Genomic DNA, 16,112 nt, shown 5'->3' with positions numbered 1-16,112 from the left:
CTGCCGCTGCTGGTGCTGCTGCCCGCGCGCGCCCGCGAGGCGGCCTTCGTGGAGGTGGTGCTGTTCGAGTCCAGCGCCGGCGGCGCCTACACCACCTACAGCACCGGCCTGCAGGGGCGCTTCTCCCGCGCCGGCGCCACGCTCAGCGCCGAGGGCGAGATCGTGCAGGTGAGCGGCGCGGGAGGGAGCGAGGGAGGGAGGGAGGCCCCCCGCCCCGCGCGCGGGCTTCCGGGGCTGCAGCGGGCCGGCCGGAGCTCGGGCCCGGCGGGCAGGCGCGGGGCTCCCCGGGCTGCCGGCCGCGGGACGCTCTTCGCGCAGCTGCCGGAAGCGGCCAGGAGGCCGCCGGGTCTCTTCGCCTCCCCGGCGGCTCTCCGCCTGGGCTCCCGGCTCGCCGCCTGCCCCTGGCGCCCAGGCCCGCCCTGTGCTGGGCAGGCGCGAGGGGAGAGCGGCCCGGCCCGGCCCTCCGGGGCACCGCCGCTGCCCGGCGGGGGCGTGGAGCGGCTGTGGGGATGCTGAGGGCTCCCTCTGCAGTGCCGGGAGGCGCGGCAGCCCGTGGCCGCACCTGGCCTCGCAGCGCGCAGTTGTGGGCACTGCTGGAAGGGGCCCTGCAGCCCTCCGCTGCTTCCCGGGCTCTGCGGCGTCCCCGGGGCTGTTCCGGCTGGGCCTTGCTGCCCGGGGCCTGCCTGCCTGCCTGCAGGGGCGTGACGTGACACGTGCGGAGGGAGGCAGCAGGGCTCCGCTGGCTCTCTGAGGGCCCCCCTGCCCGTTTGCCGGAACGAAGCGGGCTCCAGCTTTCCCGTGGAGCTGCGGTCAGCCCTGCCTGTCCTGCGGGGCGCATTGCCCTGTTTCTGCCCGGCGCGGAGCGGCCTGCTGGCTGCGTGCCCGCCTGGTGGCTTCCTGCCTGCAGGAGCCTGGAAGGAGTTAAGTCCCAGTTGCTGGCCTGCTGAGCCTCCCTCTCCCTGCTCAGATCAGAGGCGCGCGTGTTGCAGCTGGCAGTGCTGGAGGGGAGTTCCTCTCAGTGTGACAGCAGCGCTTTTAATTGGGCAGGACTGGCTTTGATCTCGCATATTTATAGGCAGCTTCGGATCGCTCCGGCCTGTGCTGCTTTCTACTGAAACCAGAGTTTTTCCTTTCATCTTGGATCCTTTGTGGATGTGCTGTTTATTTTGGGTGCTGTGGAAAATGGAGAGGGGAGAAGCTGCGGCAAGAGAGGCCTCTCCGGAGATGCTGGAGGCTCAGAAGCACTCTTGTCCGGCAGGGGGGCAGCAGCTCCTACGTCTGGTCCTGATGCCCCCAGCCCAGCCCAGCCCGCCCCTGTCCGGTGCGCAGCTCTCTGCTTGTCCCATGACCTGGCTGTGAAGCAGAGCTCTTGCGGGGTGCTTGCGCGCAGCCTCTGAGGTCTGCTGTGGGCACCTTTGGGAAGGTGCTTTTTCAGGGGGAAATCCTCAAGAAAAGCTACCCAAATCTTCCTCAGGGAGGGGTGTGGCTCAACAAGAAAGGACAGCCCTCCATTCGGTGTTTTGGAAGGCAGGGCCACCCATCTCCCAGGATTCGGTCATCCTTTCCTGAGTGGTGGCAGTCAGACCACTGGATGGGCAACTGTCCATCCGTCTGTCTATCAGTCCATCAGGCTGCTGACCGCACGGCTGGTGGAAGCCTGGCTGCAGGTGCCAGCAAAGGGGCCTGTGGAGTAGAAGAGAAGGGAAAGTGGGGAAGAGCTGCTCAGGTCTCCCTGTGGCCTGCCCAGTACCAGGATTTCTCCAAGGGGGTCTTCCTTGCCCACCATCACTAATGCTCTTAGGGGAGGGGCCTTTTTCCTCCAGACCACACGTGTGCATCTGTAGCAGAACACGCAACATTAACGCGACTTTTCAGAATCACAAGGCAGCAAAGAAACGGACTCCTGTGGTTTCATCAGAGGGGGCAGATCCTGTAGAAAGGCTGCTTTTAAACTGCCGGCTGTGCCGGCTCACTGCTCTCGGGAGACCTTTGTGCCGAAGACGTGCACCGCAGAAGCGGAGGTAGTTTAAAACCAACACGCGTGGGAGGAGGGGCCACAATGGAGGGGCGACACCGCTGTTTGGGCAGCGCCTTGCATGAGCAAAGCATGTCAGTGAAAAGCCTCGCAGCGTCCCAGGGAGAATTGTGATGGGATGACCCAAAGCAAGCGCTCCGGCTGAGAGCAGGCTGCAGTCAATCCTGCTGATTTCCTGCTTCCGACCGCGCCAAGCCTGTGCTCCTTGGGAGCTGCTGTGCCATGCACTTTCCAAAGGAGGGAAAGGGCATCTGACAGCGGGCACCTTCCTTCTCAGTGCCTCTGACTGGGACACGGGGAGACTGTGGAGTAGTCTGTGGTGTTGTTCCCCACTGGAGAGTTCTCGATGCTGATGGAGTTGTGCCAGGTTGTGGTGTGTGTTTGTGTGTAGCTAGACCACAGCTGTACACAGAGCTCGGATGCAATACAACAGCGGCCTGACAGGAAATGTGCTTTGAGTGATGTGCAGGGAGTGCGCTAAAGGCCAGCGAGTGCCACTCCTGAACCCCCCAGCACCAGGCATTTGAGAAGCCTTGCATGTCGTGAGTGACTGCAGCGGCTCTGGTGTGAGTGGGGATTGGGAGGGTCAGCAGCCTGCCTTCTGATGGGGCTGTGGCCCCCAAGCATGTGTATGTGGGTGGCTTTTTCTTATCCTGTCACGATGGAGCATTATGAGTTGGCTGGGGCTGCTGGGGCAGGAAAAACGCTCCAATGGGTGGCTTTCTTTGGCTGCATTCTGGGCCAGTGCCCACGGCAGAACTGTAGCAAGACACCAGGAGGCCGCAGTGAGGAAGGAGCTCAGCCATTGCGAAGGGTGGAGCTGAGCTCTGCTCCAGTGAAGCCGCCTCTTTTTGAAAGCACTGTGGGTGACCCCCTTCCCCTGAATTTTGAGTGCCTCTTCGACCTCTGCCGTGGGGCCTGCCAAGACTTGGTGAGTTGCTTGCAGCCCTGATCCTCCTTGGAGTGCCTGCACCCCCATTGTGGACTGGTGGTTCTCCAGAGACATGTGCTCCCCCCTACGTGGCTGCTGGTGACGTGGGGCACACGTCTAGTAAGGCGATCTGTGGCTCCCAGCTTGGCTAGCAGTGGGTTGCGCTGCTTGGGAAGCTGAAGCATCCTTTCTAGTCGCCTTGCGTTACTGCTCTGATGAGCCAACAGTGGTGTTTGATCCCTGTAAGTTGACTCCAGGCAGAGAGAGAGGAGTCCTGCAGCTGTGGTGGCAGCGGCAGCAGCAAGAGGAAGGGGGCTTGGCTGCCAATTGCAGCGTCTGGGACGCGTGTTGACAAAAGACAGACTCCTGCTCCAGAGTTATGGGTGGCTGCTGAGAGGAGAAAGGAGGGGTGGGTGTGAAGGGCATGTGGCAGGTACTGGTGAGTCCTGGGGAGTGGATCTGGGGCAGAGGAGACCTCTTGTCTGCCTGCCTGGTCGCAAAGCCCCAGGCTTGGTGGAAGTGTCCAGCCATCCTCTCTTGGGGAGGTCTTAGCCGGCTTGTGCCCTTCTCTCCTCGGCTGCCCAGTTCCTGCCTGCTTTGCACACACCGCGACTGTAGGGGGAAAGAACTGGGCACGGTGATATCTGGAAGTTGCCCTCCACAGGGGAGGGGTGCTCTTTTGCTGGCTGCTGGGAAGCTGAAATTGGCAGCGGACTCCCAGCGTGTGTACTCAATCAGATGGGCATCTTGTTCAACCGGGGGCATATGTCTCACTCTGAAAAGGGGGCAACTGAGGAGAACTCCCTTGCTTTCTGCCCTGCCTCTGCCCCATTTCCTGGAACAAGTTCAGTGAGCTATTATGAACTTGGCACATGCTCAGGAACTTTTTGATCCTGTACAGCAGCAAACTCAGTCAAAGCGCTGGGGGTCCCTTTGGGCGGGCAGTGCTGCTGGCTCCTGCTTGCCTTGGACGGCTTAACCTGTGCCTGAGACTGGCTGTTTTAGGGTGAAAGAAAGAGCTGACCTGCTCTGTGCCAGAAGAAGGGAGGGGGAGAAAAGAGCACTTTGACTTTGGGTTCTGGAGTGGGAACGCGGGCTTCTTGTTTCCCCCACCCTGGTAGAAAAGCTGTTACAAGGCTGCTGGGTAAACTGGCACATCCAGTGTGCCTCTGTCTGGCCATTCCTTTTGGAGTGAGGTCCTCGATGTTAAGCCTGAGGAGATGCACCTCCACCAGGTGGAGTGGAGCAGCCAGTTCCAGCTGAATCGGCCCCAGCAAAGAAGGTGGCGATGGACTTGTGGTCCTGCATTTGCCAAATCTGGCTGGTCTCTTCTTCCTCTTTGTGCATCCAGCGAAAGGGCTTTTCTCCCTGGTGATCACTGTCTGCCTTGTGAGTCCTGGGGAGTCTGCTTGGGCCTCCTTTTAGGAAGGCCTGGAGTGGGCTTCGTTGCCCTGTGTTGCTAAATCCGCCAAAGAGCCTTCAGTTCTTGGTGTTGCCTGGCAAAGTCAGAGATGCAGGCTGGGACTCTGAAATCACCTGGGCCCTGTGTGAACCTGCCTGCCTTCGGAGTAGCCCTCAGGTTCTCAGATTGCCATGCGCTTTGTGCACCTTTGTGCAATTTGTGCCGCTGCTGCCGCCACTGGCCTGGGATAAGGCATACTTGCTATGGGGGCGGGGGGTGGGGGTGGGAGAAGGATTGCCTTTATTGAAGGGTCCTTGCGCTTTGTGGGAGGATGGGCAGAAACAGGCGAAGGTAGTCTTTTGTTGCCTGACTTGAAAGTGCTTCTTTTTAGCAAGTGCCTCGATCAACCGGCTTCGCGGAGCTCCTCCTTGGCACAGACATCGCTGCTTGTTCTGAGGCCTGGTGCTCGCCTTCCCTGGCTGCAGGCTTGCTTTCTTGGTCCTCGGGGAGGGCCGCTGTGAGAAGTGGCAGTGGAGGGATAGAGCGGCACAGACCAGGCCTCCCAGTCAGTTTGCACCTGAAGTGGCTGCACCGTGAAACCGTCCCCTCTTGCGCGCTGCCTGCAGTCCGGCCTCGGTCTTGCTGGAGGAATGGTGGCAGCCAGCCCAGCCCAGCCCCTGCTCAAGCCGGGAGAGCTCGGCTGCTCCACCCTGCAGGCTCTCTTCTGCAGCCTCGCTCCTGCTTCACCTGTGCCAAGGCCGTGGGTTTGCCTTCCCAAAGCGTGCGGGAGCGCGGCCTGCCTCCCTTTCCTGCTGGAGGAGGAATGGACAGGTGAAAGTTTCCGGTGAGCCCAGCACAGAGCTGGTCCTCTCTGGCTCTGGTTCGAGCCGCAGGCTGGAGGATGGTGGAAGGACAGGGCTGTGGCAGCCGTGCAGCTGAACCCCCCAGACGTGGCGGGGGGGGGCAGGAGTCAGAGCAGGCCTTTGGTCTGAGACGCTGTTGAGTATCTGGGAAGGATGCGAGGAACATTTTCTTGAGCTGGAGTGTCTCTTGAAGTGGTGAATTGCTGAGATCCTTGGAGTCTCTGGCCCCAGAGGATATTTATAGTTGGCTGTTGGCAGGCATGGAGGACTTGCCTTGGTGGTGGTGCCTGGGCCCTTGGAAGGAAGCCCCGTGCTTGGGTGCCTGGGAGCCTGCTCCTGGCAGTGCTGCTCTGCAAGCACCAGACACTGTGGACTGGGTTCCCTCTGAGCTGCCCTCTCCCTGGCGGGCAGGGCTGCCGGCTGCTCAAGGGTTAATCCTCTGCTTTGCAAGCAGCTGGCCAGTTTACACTCCTTGCTGGGCTGTACAAAAATACTTCTCCTTTGAAGTGGAAAGGGTGGCGGTGGAGGAGAAAACCTGGAGTGGGGGCTGGGCCTGGCTGGCTGGCTGGCTGCTGCAGTTGGCAGCCTCCTCTTCTGGCCTGGCCAGCACGGTGACTCTTGGCTATGTGGCAGACCTGGAGGCAGAGAGAGGGCCGCCTTCCCCTCCAAGGACTGCCAAAGTGCTTCCGCTGCTCGGCTCCTGCCAATGGGGCCCGCTGGAGAGGAGTCTTCTGTGGTGGGGGCGATTTGTCTTGTTTGGTTTCTCTGGGTCCTACTCCCCTGAAGCACCAGTGAAGAGGTGTCCTTAAAAGGCCCCCTAAGGCAGGGGTGTCAAACATAAGGCCCGGGGGCCAGATGCGGCCCCTGGAAGCTTTCTATCTGGCCCTAAGGCACTCAGCTGCTGAGCAATGCTGAGGTTTTACTGCTGACACGGCAGTATTGGCATCCTTCAGTCTCGGAAGACTATGGTATCGCACTCTGAATGGTGGTTCTGGAACAGTGTCCTCTCCAGTGCGCGAAGCCTGGGTAAAGTAGGTATGGAGGATAGACTGTTTCCCATGCAGCAAATCCCCCCCCTCCACGTCGCAGGAGTTGCCAGAACGTGACTGTGTCCAGCCATGAACTGCCTCGGGCTCCGGCTCCGAATTTTGCCTCGAGGTTGACTCCTGAAGCCTTTTCCATAACTGGATGTAGCCACAAGGCAGTGGAGGTTTGGGGTCAGAGTTTTCCTTCTCTCAGATGAGCTGCCTTCCCAGGCTAAGGAGTCCCATCTACCCGGTGGCTGTTTAGTCGCCTCACGACAAGTACAGCCAAATTGAGGGCCTGTTCTTATCCCCAGCCCTCAGGGGAAACCCACAGCGACCCACATAAAAATTGGCCTTTCCCGTTTCCTGAAATATGGTCAAGATTTGTGTATTCTGTCATTTGCAGCTAATGAGCTTCTTTGCGAGAACAAAGTACTGATTTCTGGCCATCAGCTGCTTAATGATGTCACTTTCTGCTTAATGACGTCACTTCCGGCACCCAGCAGCACCCTGAATACTAACTTTGGTCCTCTGTATGAAGCAAGTTTGACACCCCTGCTCTAAGGGTCTAAAACATCATTTCTGGTTTTTGTCCAAAAAACCAGGGCACGGCCACCCTGTCCAGCGAATGCGGCGTGTCTGTGCTGCCCTCTGAGACCCTTTCCCTGCCCCCAGCCATGGCCTGGAGACTCTGGGCAAGCAGATTGCAGGCGCCCGTCTCCCCCAGAAGATCTCTGCTGGCTGCTCAGGATGCTCTCAGTCAGTTGCCCTGGCTTTGCAGGCGGAAGGTGCAGAAGAAGTCGCCTTATGCCTTCCTGAATGAGCAGGGCGGCTCTGCGAGCCTTTCCTAGCCCTTCCAGGAGGTGCTGCTGTAGGTCGAACGGAGGCGCTGCCAAGGTGCGGCCCTGTCATCTGCCTGGCGGTCATGTTCCTGTGGGGGGCCTGAGACCAAAGGCGGTCCGGAGGCCAGAGTGCTGAGACTCGATCCTGGCAGCTCCCTGGGCCAGAGCTTGCTTCCTTTGTTCTGTTGCCGGCATGGATCAGGTGGGCTGGTGGGGCCGGACCTGAGAGCTTCCTGGGTCTGTCTGTCTGTCCTCTGGTCTTGGAGCGACCTGTTTTGTCAGCAGGGTGTTTCCTGCCTGGGCCTTCCCTAGTGGGGCCCCAGACAACCCAGCCCGGAGTCCTGGGACCCGCGGACATTGCCCGTGTGGTTCTTCTGCTCTCAAGGAGATCTACTTGCAGAGGTGGAATAGCACCAGCTTGTCATCAGTGACTCAGCATAGCGGCTGAGGAGCCAAACTGGGAATTGGGCCTCTGCCAGGGCAGATCTCACGTCTGCCATGAATTCTCTCAAGGTGGTCTTGGCCAACTGGTTGCCTCGCAGCCTCAGTCTTCCCTGCTGCGGAGTGGGAATAGCAACACACCCACTTGTGGTCAAGAAGAGCCTCCTTCTGAGGCCTGCGAAGCGCGCAGCCCTTCTAGGCGATGCCGCACCGCTCCTCGTGCATTTCTTGTGCATTGTTTGTCAGGTGCCCCAGAAGGGGGAAGTCTCTGTTTCTGGCCTTGCTCAGAAAGCGGGGATTCTGCTGGAGGGGGAGGAATGGGGGGCCGTGTGTGGGTCAGCCCACCAGAAGAATTGCCTGTCTGAAGAGAGCCACCTCAGGCAGGTTGTGTGAGGAGGGGCTTGGCGTGTGCCTCCGGCTGCGCACATGTGCTCAGTGGCTGGTGTCGCTTCCTTGGGAGATGCTGCTTGGCGTGGGGCTGAGCTGGGGGTCTCTGTGTGTGCAGGTCCGCGTGCCCAGAAGATGCGCTTGCTGCCCCAGTTCGTTCAGCAGAGCCTGGACGGGGCTGGGCAGGAATGGGTGCTGCTGCTGCCCTGAACTGCGCAGGCAAAGCAGATGTTATCGGCTCTGGCCCTGGGGCAGTGGAATGGAAAGATCAAAGCGGCAGCAGCAGCAGCAGCAGGAGGAGGGAGGCTCTTCAAAGCCTGGTAAGGCAGCCCTGATGCAGCAAACCAGGAGGCTCTCAGTGCTGTGGCTGATTTAATCGTAGCCTGTGAGACGGGTTTCGAAGTCTGACACGCACACACAAAGGCTCCCCTTGTTCGCTCCGAGGTGAAGTGCCTGGTGGAAGGGGGCCTGTAGTGGCCGAGCTGCGGCTGGCAACCAAGGGCCTGAGACTGGGCTCCTGGCCTGGACTTGTTCCGCTGGCCCTGCTGGGCAAAGGGCTCTCTGGCTCTTCTGGTCTTCAGGAGGGGGCGGATGTCTGGCGCGGCTTGGCCAGGAAGCAGTGCCCTGGGCCGGCCTTGTGCTGAAGCGCGTCCTGCAGGGCGCCTGGTGGGCCAGTGCAGAGACCACGAGGCCGGCAGCTGCACCCCCAACCTCCCTGCCTGGCCGGGACGCGCCTTGTTGTGAAATGCCCAGGCCAGGGAATGGTTGGTTGACGTTCTCCAGAAGTAGGGGCGGTTTGAGTAGCTCGGTGGTTCTTAAACCGTTCGGCACCCGAACCCACTTTTTAGAACGAAACTTTATGGGACCTTCTTGGCTTTATGAGAAGAGCAATTTCACTTTAGCAGCTGCTCAAGCCTCTGTTTTTATCCTTTTTACTGGGGGGGGGGACTATTCTGGAGCACTTCTTGAGCTCTGCGTTCTTTGGACTGGGCCCGTTCTTGTGGCCTTGCCTTCTCCTTCGCTTTGAACATGCGTGTGCAGCTTTGTTTTGCTTTTCATAGGGCTCAGTACGTTTTCCTTGTCGGGGGGGGGCGCTTCCGTCTCTCGTGTTTTTTAGGGCCTGTGTTCATTGGATCTGGACCATTCTGGTGATGTTATGTCCCTCAAATTGGACTTAGGCACGGTTGCCTACTCATGAATAAACACAAATGTGCGGCTCAGGCTTACTTTCCACAGGGCTCACTGCATTTTCCTGTATCAACCGTCAGCTTGTCAGTTCCACGACCCACAGTTTGGGAGATGCTGGTGAAGTCCAGCTTCTTGTTTCTGCTGCTGACTGTTCCTCAGCCAGTGTGGGGACCAGCAAGTTGCGCTTGGGTTTCCTGAGCGCTTCGAGATTTGTGCAACAGGATTTTGTTGTAGAATTTCTAGCTGCGGGCAAGACCCCTGGAGGAGGAAGGCGCAGGGCCCAGACCCTGCTAGAACTGGGAGCTGCTGGGCAGCAGCCAAGCGCAGAACGCACCCCTGTTTGCTGGAGGGTCTCGGCAGTCTTGGTTGCTCCCATAGGCACCCCCCTTTCTCTTTTGGGCTCGGCCTGCCCAACACAGGTGTGGGTAGCCCCACTCCACCCTCCCAGGGCGGGTCTGCCCCAGGGACTGAGGGAGCCTGCCTGGCCCAAGTGGAGCTTCAGGGTTAAGTGGGGACTTGAACCCAGGACTGTACGCCATGCCAATTTTTGGTGCAAAAATACACCCTCTGTTTACCTGATGAGTTGTGTCGTATTTCTCATGCACGCTTGCCCTCCAGAGTCGGCTGCCTTGAGCGTGGTTGGCTCTTTTCCTAGGATGCTGGTTTCAACTTGGAATCCTTGATAATGGGTGGTTATTGTCTTGGTGCTCAGAGCTTCAGATTACAAACTTCCCTGGACTGGATCAGGACCTCTGTGGATGCGGAGGCTTTTCTGCCAGGCCCAGCCACTTGCCCTGGTTCCTGAGGTGCCCAGGCAGGGGCCCAAGAAATGGGCCGGACAGAAGTGGCCTCTGGTGAGCAGATCTGGAGGGCAGAAGTAAGTCGGACCGTTGCGAGGTTGGTCTTGGTGTGCAGCACTTTCCCCTTCCATCTGTGTCTGTAGACTGGGTTGTTGATGGAGAGGGAAGCATCCTGTTGGGGCTGTTGTCACTGAGGCCCAGAAAAAACCTATTTGCATGGATTCCACTGCAGACAAGGCTGCAGGGCCAGAAAGATGCCAGTGTGGCTCAGTTGTGGAGCCCAGAGTTTATTTGTGAGCAAGAGCAAGTTGGTCTGCCTCGGAGGAGGAGCTCCAGTTCTGACAAAACATGTAGCCAGAGAGCAAGAATGCCGTTTAGTGCACCTGAGGCAGGGAACTGGCCAGGAGGGTGGTAGGCCTGCTGGGTATCCAAAAATAGTGTGGGGAGGGGCAGAAGGGAGCCTGTGAGCTCCTCCCTTCCTGAGCTGGCAGCATCCCTCCAAGTGCAGGGCCCTCTTTTGCCTCTCGGCCCCTTGTCCCAAATGCCTGCGTGGGCCGCTGGACTCCCAGAGCATGCTCCTTTCCTAGGTGTGGAGTAGCACTCTCAGGCTGGAGGATTAGGAGGCCTGCCCTAGACCTTCCCACCAGCAGGCTGTCCTCTCCAGAGCTGTCACGGGGTGGCCAAAGACCTGCTTCTTCCTTCTAGCGTGTGTCCAGGCTCCTGATGGGCACTCTGGGAGCCCTGCTGGAAAACCTTTTGTGGGTTTATTCTGACCTCTTGCAAGAGGTCTCCCAGCAGCAGCAGCAGCAGCAGCCATCACGTGTGCTGTGGAGTGGACTCTGTCCTACCTGGTGCTCCGCTGGGGTGTTGGTGGGCAGCTGGCCCCCTTCAGCCGTTGTTCTGTCCTGCAGGCGACCACTTTGCTGGGAAGAGGGGAGTTTCCTAGCCTGGCCTTCCAGGCGACCAGCTGAGCCTTCCTGTTTTATTATCTGCTGCTGCCTGTGGCTCTGGGTGCAGGCGGTCTGTGAGCGGCTCCCTCCGCCCTGGGCTGCCAGTGAAAGGGAAAGAACAGGGCCAGAGAGCCAGGGGCGGCTGTGTGCCTCTCTGGCCTCCTGCGCTCTCCTCCTCCTTTCAGGAGCGGTGGGGGGGGGAGTTCGTTTTCAAAGGCAGCTGCTGGGATGCCTGGGAGCCCCCCCTGGCACTGCCCTTCTGGCCAGTCCTCGCAGGGCCTTTCTTTGTGCTGGCTCTAGATAATAGGCAGGGGATTTGTGAGGCTGGAGCTGGCTGAGGGAAGGCAGTGATAGTCTCCTCTCCTCCTGGCTCTCTCCCTGCTGGGACACAAAATCACCCCTGCCTGCGTTTGGGGAGCCTGCTGCTTGCTTGCCTGCCTCCCTCCCTCCAGGTTGCCCCAGAGGAAAGCTGCTGCAGGTGCGGGGGGGGGGGGGGAATATCATACTACGAACCAGTTCCTGTGGCATGAAAGGCCTTCAGCCTGCTCCTAAAACAGACCTGTTTGCAGGACAGCCAGTGCTGAGCACCTGCGTTTATCCTGCAAGATTTATTGGATGGAATATTGAGGGGATGGAACCAAGAGCCTGATTGCTTCTTGAAAAGCTCCTGGGAGTTTTGGAGATGTGTTGATCGAGCTGGCTTTCTGGAAGATGGTGTTCTTCCAGGCGGGCTCACGGTGGGTCTCGTCCACCAACACTTAAGCTGGGCTCCTTTTCAGAATGTCTGCAGGGACAGGAGCAAGTCCCTGTTCCTGCAGATACATTGGTTAGACGTGCACCCCTCCTTTGGTCTGGAAAGGACCTGTTGTGGATTTGGTCTTAATTGCATTTCTGTGAACTTGGTGAGCTGCCTCGAGTGTTCCTCTTAGGAGGAGGAAGGAGGGTGGCATGGAAATATGTTTGTAGATAAATAAACACCGGAGCCATCTTTGGAAAACCAAGTGGCCCCTAGAGCAGGGGTCTCTAAACTTTTTGGCGGGAGGGCCGCTTCAAATATCTGGCACAGTGTTGAAGGCCGGAAAAAAAAAGTTAAATATAAAATTTAAATGAATACATTAGAGATGGAACTTTGATGAATGAATGAATGAATGAATGGGCTCGAATGTCCCGGGTTTCTCCCAGCACCAACACAGCCCAAGAAATAAAGCACACACTTAAATGGAACCCTATTCCCCCACCTCACAAGCACAACTCTGGTTGTGTTTGGTCAACTGGGCCAGAGGCTCTCGGGATCAGAGGCTGGCCGCGGGCCACATCTGGCCCCCGGGCCGGGGTTTGGAGACCCCTGCCCTAGAGCATGGAAGATGTGAGAGCTTGGCTGTTTGTGAATTCCTGATGCAACCAAATAACCAACTTTCATCGAGTCGGCATACGTTGCCATTGGAACAGAATCAGCGCAGAACCTCTGATACCTTGGCAGCATCTCATTACCTGTGAGGGACACCACTGGACATGGTCCATGTGTCCCATATTTTTTGTTGACTTTACCTGCTTAATAATGGCCAGCTTTCTCTTTACTCGTGATTTGTGCCAGGTCACTGTGCACTGGGAACTAGATGTGCAGCAGCATGTTTAAAAGAAGCCTAGCATTCCAGGTGGTAGGCCTCATCCACCCGCACTGAGACACTGAGCTTGGTCACTGACCTGCAGCTCTGCTTTCGAAAATGTCCCACGAGCAAGTGCTACAAGGCACTGTGGGCTGGTGGTTGCAGTTCACCCAAGTTCAGATCCCTGTGTGACTTTCTCAGCCTCACATAACTCAACAGGATGGTTGTGAAGATAAAAAGAGCAGAGGGGAGCCCTGTGCCTCAGCCAGAGATTGAGGAAGGAAGAGGCAGGCAGGCAGGCACGTGAAACGCTAGTCTGTAGTGCCTGCATAAAACTGCCTCCCCCATGAGACAGCAAGGGAGGGCCGCTTAGCAGGCAAAAGGCTCCACCTCCAAGCACCAGTCAGCCAGTGCTGGGAAGGCTGGAGAGCTGCAGCCCATTCCCATTGGGGTTACCAGCTGGGATGGCTCAGGGTGGCTTCGTAGATGTGGCAGAACAGTCGTGGACCCAAAAATGACGGTTCTTGGGTCGGTGGGAAAGAGCGCCACGTGCTGGGGGGGCGGCGGCCCTTGTACTCCCGTTCAAGGGAGCCCTTGGTTCTTGGAAGGACCCCAGCTGCAGAAGGAGGTTTGCCTCGAACCTCCTTGACATCCAAGACCCACCTCTAACTGCCTGGGCCTCTCCTGGCTCTCAGACACACCAAGTGTTTCAGACAGCCACTGAGAAGCTCTTTGCCGGTTGGAAAGACGTTTGGCAAACCCTAGAGTCTGCAGGTCTTTAGGTAGGAGGTGGTCCGGCTGGCCTGGTTCTTGCCAAAAGGTGGCACAGCCAAGCAGTCTGAGGAGATAAAGCGCCTTCTCTTCAGAACAGTGTAGGTGGCACTGCCTCCAGGAGGAGGAAGGGAAGCCTGTGTTCCTGTGTTCTGAGTCCTGCTTCTTGGCCTCCAGAGGTGACTGGCCTTCCTGCAGTAGGAAAGCGATGGGCTGGGCTGGCAGCTGTTGTTGTACCAGTCAGATGGGGGGGCAAAGCAAGGAAGCCCCTCCTTGCCGGGTCTTTCGTGTCAGAGGGGAAGCTGCAGAGGGCCTTGGCTGTTCTCTTGGGTGCAGTGTGTGGCTGCAACAGCAGCCCACTTAAAGTTGTGCAATCCTTCCCAAAGCTGCCTCAGGGCTGTGAGTGGAGATTGTGGCCCTGGCCAAGTCCATAGAGAAGCCCCCCTCCGGTTAGGCAGCATGGGTGGCTGTGCTAGTGGCCTCCTTGGGAGAGCCAGTTTCTGCTTCGAGAGAATTCTGCAGTGATCCAGCTGCAGGGGGCACATTGGTTTCGTCGGGCCTTTCCTTTGAGACATTGCCACTGCTCTTCCTCCCCTGGGGTCCCTAATCTGCAAGCGACAAGGTCACTGTGGCCTGAGGGGCAGGTTAGAAGCAGCTTGCCTGGGAGGCAGGACCTCTGATGGGCAGGGGGGCACACATGATGTGGCATTTGCAGCGAGTCTGCTGTGCAAGTGTGCCTTCTGGCCCTGCCTCCCTTTTGTGTTGCTGTGGGGCAAAAGGGGTTGGTGGGAGGGCTAGACCTGCCCTGCCAGATGGCAGGAGGTGCACTCTGTTTCCCTTGGGTTCCCTTGCCCCCTGCCTGTGCCTTGGATGCACTGGCAGCTCTTTCCAGGCTGCTAACCCTCTGTCATTGCAGAAGAAATGGTGACGGCCCTCTGCTTGGTGCCTGCCCATCGCATGCTGCAGAGAGTGTGGGAAAGGGGCACTGGCCGACTTCTGGGCCCCCAGAACTAAGGAGCCTCCAGTGCTTTCTCCAGCAGAATGGACTGGGCAGCAGTGCATCCCTGCTGAAGTCCCTCAGCATTCCTGGGTGAGCTGCCCACATGCTACTCCACCCACCAGTGCCTGCAAGGGAGCCACGCCAACCCTTTCCCTGCTGATGAAGTCTTCCTTTCGACGAGCGTGGAGAAGCCTGGGCAGTGGCCACTTCTTCTGCAGGCCAGTCCTGGCTGTGACACTGGTCTTGTGGGCCAAGCTGGCTGGTTGTCGCAAACTTAGGGGGTTTGGGGTGCTCAGAGTTCTTGGTTCTCGAACCCTAAAGCCCTCAAGGCCCCCCCGTCCAGTAGTACTGCCACCACCCTGTATGTGCCAGTGCCTCAGTCCAGGGACACTGAGACCCTCTAGGCTTAATTCTGTCCCTTGCAGGCACTGAGCGCTTTCTCCAGTTAAAGCTTTAGTCCTCAAGTTACTAGACCTCAGTGAGCACTTGATAGCTTGCTGAACGGCTAGGCAGGATTCTGAATCTTTGTCCCCAACAGAAAATGAAACAACTTGGTAAAAGAGATTTTAGTTTATTAAGTACATACAGTTACATAAGGCAGCAAATGCTAGAGGCATAAACATCTAGGAAACATATCAGCAATAAAATAACAAAGCTAGCTGGCTATCTCTATTAAACCCTCTCTCACCTGGGTCAGTTACTCTTGTAGATCTTTTAGCCCCAGGGCTAACTATGAGGCCAGGTGCCCATAGGCCAGGTTGGACAATGGAGCTTGCAGCATGCAGGATGCTGTGCCCAAAAACTCTGCCCAGGAAGAAGCGGACACACCCCTTGGGGCACTCATTAGTATGCTTCTTATGCTAATAGTACTGAGCTGACTTCATGCTTATTTAGACTGTCCATTCAGAAACTTTTGAGGACAGAACCTTCTCGGAGTGGGTCTGGTTGCCAGCCCTCCTAGTTCTTAGCCCTCCCAACTGGAGATCCATGGCTGCATTCCTTTCCGGGCGCCCCTCAGCCTACTGAGGTGTTAAACATTCCAAGGGGTTGTAATTCTTGTTGTCTGTCCTTTCTGGCCAGCAAAGGAGAGACCACAATCTTTGTGTTTGTCTACTCACATTCTTGCAGCTGGGAACTGCGAGCCACTTCTCCGTTACTGACTTAGTTTGGTTCAGGCTTCACATGCTAACCTAGGCCTAAACTGTACATATTCATGGCACTGGGGTGCGCTGTCCCGGAAGCATGGAATGCTGTGACTGGAAGTGGACCTTGGGGGTCACCTGGGCCAGCGCCTATGTGGCGGGCCCAGCCCTGGGCCCAGCGAGTGTTCTGGGCTGGCACACGGCCTTTGCTTCTCCAGAAGGAGCCTGGGTGGCCAGCTGTTCCAGGCCGCTTGGTTGTGTGTCCTCGGGTGAAATGTCAGTTTCTGGGCAGATGAGGAGAAACAGGTGCCTGGAGAGCAAAATCAAAGGGTGGGAAAAAGGCGTGGTGGAGAGGGCAGGAGTGTGGTGATGAATGAGAGCTGCACACCGAGAGGCGCCTTCAGATCTGGGCGTGAGAGGCCAGTGGAGCTCCGAAGTTGGCACTGAGGAGGAAGCCGAGGACAGCAATGGCAAACCCTCAGAAAGTGCCTGACTGGACTCTGCTGGCACATCACGCTCCTCCCCCCCCCCCGAACAGAAGAGAAGCGGTTCTTTGCAAAAATGCAGTCCAGTTGCATGGTGCTTCTGTGTATTATCCAAAGAAATATCAAGTAATCACAAAAATGAAATAACAAATGAAGCAAACTCAGTTGTGGCGGGTGTAGGTGAGTGCAGGTGTGTCACTCAAGGCGTCTGGAGCGCCACCTTTGACAGGCGTGTTGTAGGCT

At 57.8% G+C, this 16,112-nt stretch overlaps 1 protein-coding gene across 1 annotated transcript in view; it reads left to right on the top strand.

Annotated features, from left to right (window-relative positions):
• The window catches only part of ZNRF3 (zinc and ring finger 3), a 31,945-nt gene continuing 15,833 nt past the window's right edge, over positions 1-16,112 (top strand). The window contains exon 1 of the mRNA XM_066610070.1: positions 1-168. The gene's annotated coding sequence lies outside the window, so the exon portion shown is untranslated. The remainder of the gene's footprint in view (positions 169-16,112) is intronic.

This window comes from Tiliqua scincoides, chromosome 14 (assembly GCF_035046505.1).
Source record: "Tiliqua scincoides isolate rTilSci1 chromosome 14, rTilSci1.hap2, whole genome shotgun sequence".
In the NCBI taxonomy this organism is placed as follows: Eukaryota; Metazoa; Chordata; class Lepidosauria; order Squamata; family Scincidae; genus Tiliqua; species Tiliqua scincoides.
This window is presented reverse-complemented; position numbering and strand designations above follow the sequence as displayed.